The 6,000-nt window shown below is 44.0% G+C and overlaps 1 protein-coding gene across 2 annotated transcripts in view; it reads right to left on the reverse strand.

Moving 5' to 3' along the window:
• LOC127057812 (tropomodulin-3-like) overlaps positions 1–5,291 on the reverse strand; it is a 52,688-nt gene extending 47,397 nt beyond the window's left edge. For both annotated transcript variants that reach the window (XM_050966917.1, XM_050966916.1), the window contains exon 1: positions 5,217–5,291. The gene's annotated coding sequence lies outside the window, so the exon portion shown is untranslated. The remainder of the gene's footprint in view (positions 1–5,216) is intronic.
• Positions 5,292–6,000: the final 709 nt, after the last annotated feature.

The raw sequence follows: 6,000 nt of genomic DNA on the forward strand, positions 1-6,000 counted from the left end.
TGGATTGGAACTGAATGTTTAACGAGACCTATTTTTTTTTTCCTTCAAAGACATCTCTGAGAAATTTACCTCCAGTACCTTTAAGGACAGTTTCTCAGGGCCTTAATATTTCTTTAATCATAGTTTTGTGGGGGGAGAGTTGAAACTGAAATCTTAAGCTTTACTGAAGTCACTAAACTGGTTTTTTTTTTTTTTAGTTCAGATTTTAAAATAGAAGTGACATCATAAAAACAAATGGAGCTGTTTTTGGCCAGCAAGCTTACAGAGTTCACTATACCCTCATTTGTTACTCCAGAGTCTTCTTCCAATCAGCCCCTGGATGAATCTAAATTGGCAGGGAGAGGAGGGTCTACGGGCAGATTTTATCAGCATTCCACCATCAATTAGAGACTGAAACAATTCCAGCTGCTTAATTGAGCTAATCTGAAGTTTTCCCCAAAGGAAGTCTTACAATGCCAGCAACTTTAACCCTCAATGTACAAGAATACACGTCACCATTTGTGAACTCCACATTCTCTTTAAACAAGACTTATTAAAGTATCTTCATTTACCAAAACTAGAAGAAATAAGAACTCTATTTTAAAGAGACATAAAGGCAATATGAATACCAGCACATTCTTAGTTTAAGATTCTCGTTGTGGGATCCCTCATTAATAGTACTATGCACTACTACTTAGAGCAGTGGTCCCCAAACTTTTTAAGCACAAGATCACTCTTTGAATTTAAATGCAACCCAGGATCTACTCCACTCCTTCCCCAAGACCCTGCTCCCCTCCCTCCATCGCTCACCCTCTCCCACCAGGCTGGGGCAGGTGGTTGTGGTGTGGGAAGGGCTGTGGGCGCTAGGCTGGGGCTGAGGGGTTCGACATGCGGAAGCGGGCTCTGGGCTGAGCCTGGGGCATGGGTGCAGGAGGGGGTGAGGGCTTCAAGCTGGTGTAGAGTGTTGGGGTGCAGGAGGGGTATGGGGTGCTGGCTCCAGGATGGGGTTCAGAGCTGGGGTGCGAGAGGGGGTTGTGGAGCAGGAGGGGATTTGGGGTGCTGGCTCCAGGAGGGGGCTCAGGGCTGGGGTCCAGGCAGGATGCAGGCATCCGCCAGGTGGTGCTTACCTCAGATGGCAGCACAGCAGGGCTAAGGCAAGCTTCCTGCCTGCCCTGGCCCCACACCACTCCCAGAAGCAGCCTGGGAGAGGGAGGAGGTTACACATGGCTCTGCATGTTGCCCCTCTCTGCAAGTACCATCCCCACAGCTCCCATTGGCCCCAGTTCCCCATTCCCAGCCAACAGGAGCTGCGGGGGTGCTGCAGGTGGGAGCAGTGTGTAGAGACCCCTGCCCTTCCCCCGGGGCCTCAGGGGTGTGCTGGCCACTTCCCAGATCGTGATTGACCGGCAGAGACTCCAGGATCGACCAGTTGATCACGATGTACCGGTTGGTGACCACTGATTTACAGCCATTCAATCCTTGGCATTTCTGCTGAATCATCCAATCAGAGTACCAGTTTTGGAGAGTTATGGTAATTTTGTGATAGGGCCACCTACTACTAAGAACTAACATGACCCCACCAATTTGTTTCATGTGCTTGGCCCCAAAAGGGCAACCATTTTCTCTTCATAACCAATCCAGTCCTAAAGAGTTATATATCCATTAGATGGATTCCCATCTTGGGTTACACCACTCTAGTTTTTCTACAGTGAAAAGTTGTAGATTTTTCTCACTGTAAATTTTGATATAGTTGGAGAAAATGCAGTTCACCTTATAATGAAACTTACATACATTATGCCAATTGTCCTGTCAAATGACCACAATCAACCATGAGCCCTTTTCTGATCAAACTAACAGATGTCTGTGTGGGCAACTGGAATCCCTAACACGTAATCACAAACTCAGATGTTACAGTTTTGCACCTCCATATACCTGCAAAGAAAAAAACATTTCCACCAAAGATTACATTTGGAAGCACCTACATTGCCCAATACCTGCTATTTTTCCCCCCTACATCAGTAAGAGCCACTGATTCTTTTCAGCTTAGCCATGTTTACTTTTTGTGCTTATACTTTTAGTCCATAAATACATAGCATTAATAAAGATGCAGAGTGAGTACAGTACTGGGTTGTTTTACGAGATGGTTACATTATTCCAGATAATCTTGTCCAATAAGATCCTATACCTGGATGCTTATTTCTTAAAAATGCAATCACTCATTCCATAGAATCATACAAATAGGACTGAACAGCAAAATAACCTAGTAGATAACATTATGAAATTTCCCACAGGAGACTGATTCAAGAACACTGGGTTTTTCATTTATTGGGCTGAAAGCACTGTAGCAATGACACAGAGCTTCTGGGGACAGCACTTGAATGAGCTGTGCTCTTCAGCACAACAGCTTAAAGGCATTTCCAGATTTGTAAGCCTTGCTAGCTGAAGGGCAGGTATTACGATCATAGATAAATGCCAGACCTTGAACTGGAGAACAGAAAGATAAGCATACCAGAATAATAATAAAGCCATAACACACACTAATTCAAACTAGCTACAACCCTGCAGTTATCAGGTGGCCTGGGGAGGTGAGAGCGCCTGTGGCAGAAATTCCTTGCTAAGGTTACAGGTATGTGTACACTTTTGAAAATGCTACATGTGTGCAATGTATGTCCTTAAGTGATTTGTTATCCTCTAACAAAAACAGAAAAGCCAAAGTATGCTTTAGTTATAATTCTCCAGATAGAGAAATTATGTTGCATTCTCTTTTTTGCTTATTTAGCAGCGACAACCCACTAATGGCCTGAAACAAAAAGGAGAAAGGAAAACTTCACTTTAAGAGACTCCTCTTTTATCTTTTCATCTAGAATATCAAAACAAGTTTTAGCAGTTACCAAACCATTTTAAATTCATCCCACATACTTGGTAGTCTAACAATGGAAAGAAAAGCAAAAGACCAAACGCTTCCAAGTTCTAAAGGACTCCATGCCAAATCATTCATCCCATTAAAGCTTCTGTGTATTAAAAATCTATATACACAATCAGTTAGCAAAATGTAATTGTATAGGATACATTAACTGTGTTAAAGTAAATTTGCTTTAAGGCATATTAACATGAAATTACCCCAGCTAGAATAATTGTTTCCACAGATACTATTTCTTTTCTTGTCTACTGCAACAGGGTATTGTAAACATAGCTGTTTGAATATCTATGAGAGGAATTTTTTTTACTGAAATAGCCTGCTCTCTATTTTCCTGTTTTAAATTACATTCCAGGATTACCCAACTATCTTCTAATTTTGCAACTGCTGATAACATGGCAATTATTTAAAAACATATATTTTTAAAATATTTGTTTCTGCCTTCCTCTAGAGTTATTTTTTCTAGATTAAAGAACACAGCACCATGTTTTAGAATACATTAGGTCAGAGTTTACCTTTCAGAGGCCAACACAGCAAGCTTGTTCATGAGAATCTCAGAGCACACTGAAACAGACAAGTATATGCACATTTACACTGCAAAGGGGCCCACTGAACCTTGTCATTCAAGTTACATGTCTTGACGTAAACATCTCTTTATAATGGGCCTATTTCCTGTTTGAACACAGCCTCACGAGACATGCAGTTTTCATTACCGGAAGATTTCTACATTAACACTCCATATAGTACAAATCCTTTTGTTAAACATAGGTATGCCAGAAAAGCATTCCTTGGCAAGTAGCTTTCTAAAAATTATTTATAAGCAGTTTTTAAGTTGTAGAACACGTACAAAACAAATTTAGAGAGTTGTGTCAAAGCTGAGGAGAGAAAGAGAGAGCTCTGATTCTGCAGGCCAAGTTTTTAAAGTATAAATTGTAGCTATTTTATATGATCAGTCAGACTGATGATAGAAAGGTTAACACATACCTCTACTTGGGAAGATAGAAAAATAAATGCTTGAATTCATGTCTTCAAAACCATAAGAAAGCTAAGTGCAATACTGGTACTCACATATATTAAAGATGACCTGAAGAAGATTATTAAAAAAATGTGATGTGTCCTTTCCAGGGTTTTGGTGGAGGAGAGGCTCTGGGTTTCAGAAGACATACATTGTTAGTTTGCATGCTTCACTTGAAGGGATGGGGGGAGCTGAATTTTTAACAAAGGCTTCCTTTCTCCAAAATGTTACTAAGCTAAATAGATGTTATTTAAAAAAAATCAAACACTTCTAATGTTAAAAAAAAACCACACACATTAAAAAAAAAGTCACCCCACAGATTTTTTTTGGTGGGGGGGGCGAAAGCCATTTCAAAGCCTTCTTTACACCTCAGAAAAATGCTCAACAGGTCACGACTATTTTTTTCTCCTTTTTGTAGGTAATCCGTGATGATTATTCTATTACATTTTAAGTACAGCTGTTTTACAAACATATGCTTCCAAGACTAACAAAGAAAAGCAGTACACTTCCAATCTGTTGATTTACAATGCAGGTGTGGGTGAGACCTGATCATAATTCCTGTAACACCAAATCTTTGTTTGCAAATATCTTGATTATCGAATACTTAATCAACATGAATGAAGAAAGTTTTCAGACAGGGCATTTATTTTCCGGTAGTTAACAAAACTCGGCTGGAGATCTCAAAGCAAGAGACCAAGGCCCCAAGCCAGAACATATCTGGGGCCGGGAGATGGACCGAATGGCTTAAGAAACGAGGAACCACCCCAAGGCTCTTGAAGGCTGCATGTTCTAACAGAGCAAAGCCGCAGAGCGATGGGCAGGGGTGGAGGCGGGAGCAGAGAGTGGGAAAGTTGCTGTTCCCAGAGCCAGAGGACAGCGAGTTTCAGGAGGGGGTTCCCTTGGTGAGACGCTAATGAGCTGTTCAAGCCAGGGGGCAGATAAGGCAGCGCGGCAGGGAATCCCGAGGGCGGGAGCCGCTGAGCGCAGCGACAAAGGAAGGAGGAAGTTTCCCGGGGCGTGGAGCTGTGACGCTGCCAGAGCCCCTTGGACCAAACCTCCCCCTGCTCCTGGGGACACCTGGAGCAGAGCAGCCTCGCGCCCAGCGGGGAGCCTCGTGCCCACCTTGCGGGGCGCGCGGCGCCTCCCCGAGACCCGCACCCGCGGCTCGGCGCACCCCGCCCCACGCCGTCTCCGGGGAGGCTCTGCCCGCTGCCCCCAGCCGGGCCTCTCCTCACCGCGGGCTGCGCCAGGGCCCAGCCCAGAGACAGCCCGCGCGCCCGCCACCACCTGCCCCCACAGACTCACCCCGGCACCGGCAGGGACTGAGCGTCCTGCAGCTCTCCTCAGCAAAACTGCTCCTCTCCCTCCCCAGTCACTGCGCCTGCGCACCCTCTCTCTGAGCCCAGGGCATCCACAGGCATCGTGGGAGTTGTAGTCCTAGGTGAGCGGAATAGCTTGCGGGATACCCAGAAGTTGTCCCGTTTTGATTCTACTGGTACAGTTATAGCGGTGCAGCCTTCTCTGTGTGGAGACGCTCAGGCCTTGTCTACACTAAAAAGCGTTTCCTACTATAGCCATACCCGGCAACTTTCACAGTGGAGATGCCACACATACCTGAAAAATTACGGTTCCCAACCCTCCAGGATAGTCCTGGAGTCTCCAGGAATGGAAGGTTATGTTCTGTGATGAAACCTGCAGGAATATGTCCAAACAATATCAGCAATCCTACTGCAAAAGAGCCTTCTTGCCAGCATACTTTATACCAGTTCCCTGAATAAAGTAAGCTATGCTGGCAAAAGAAATGTGTTGTCAGTATAACTGCATCTATCCTGATGGTTTTGTTGGCATGGTTATGTTGGTTGAGGGCTAATTTTTTTTAGACATTGACCAAGCTTTATTCTGGTATAAAGGTGTTTTGTATAGGGTGATTATAGATGCTGATCTTATTCTGTTTATTTATTGTCCTGAAGGCCTGGTGTATACTAGACTGGTAAATGACATGTTAAGGCCCTGAATTTATCTTTCTAGTTTCCTTGGACATGGCTGATTTCTGACAGAAATACTGACTTCTCTCTGCCCTCGTCCAGAC

This window comes from Gopherus flavomarginatus, chromosome 9, assembly GCF_025201925.1.
Source record: "Gopherus flavomarginatus isolate rGopFla2 chromosome 9, rGopFla2.mat.asm, whole genome shotgun sequence".
In the NCBI taxonomy this organism is placed as follows: Eukaryota; Metazoa; Chordata; order Testudines; family Testudinidae; genus Gopherus; species Gopherus flavomarginatus.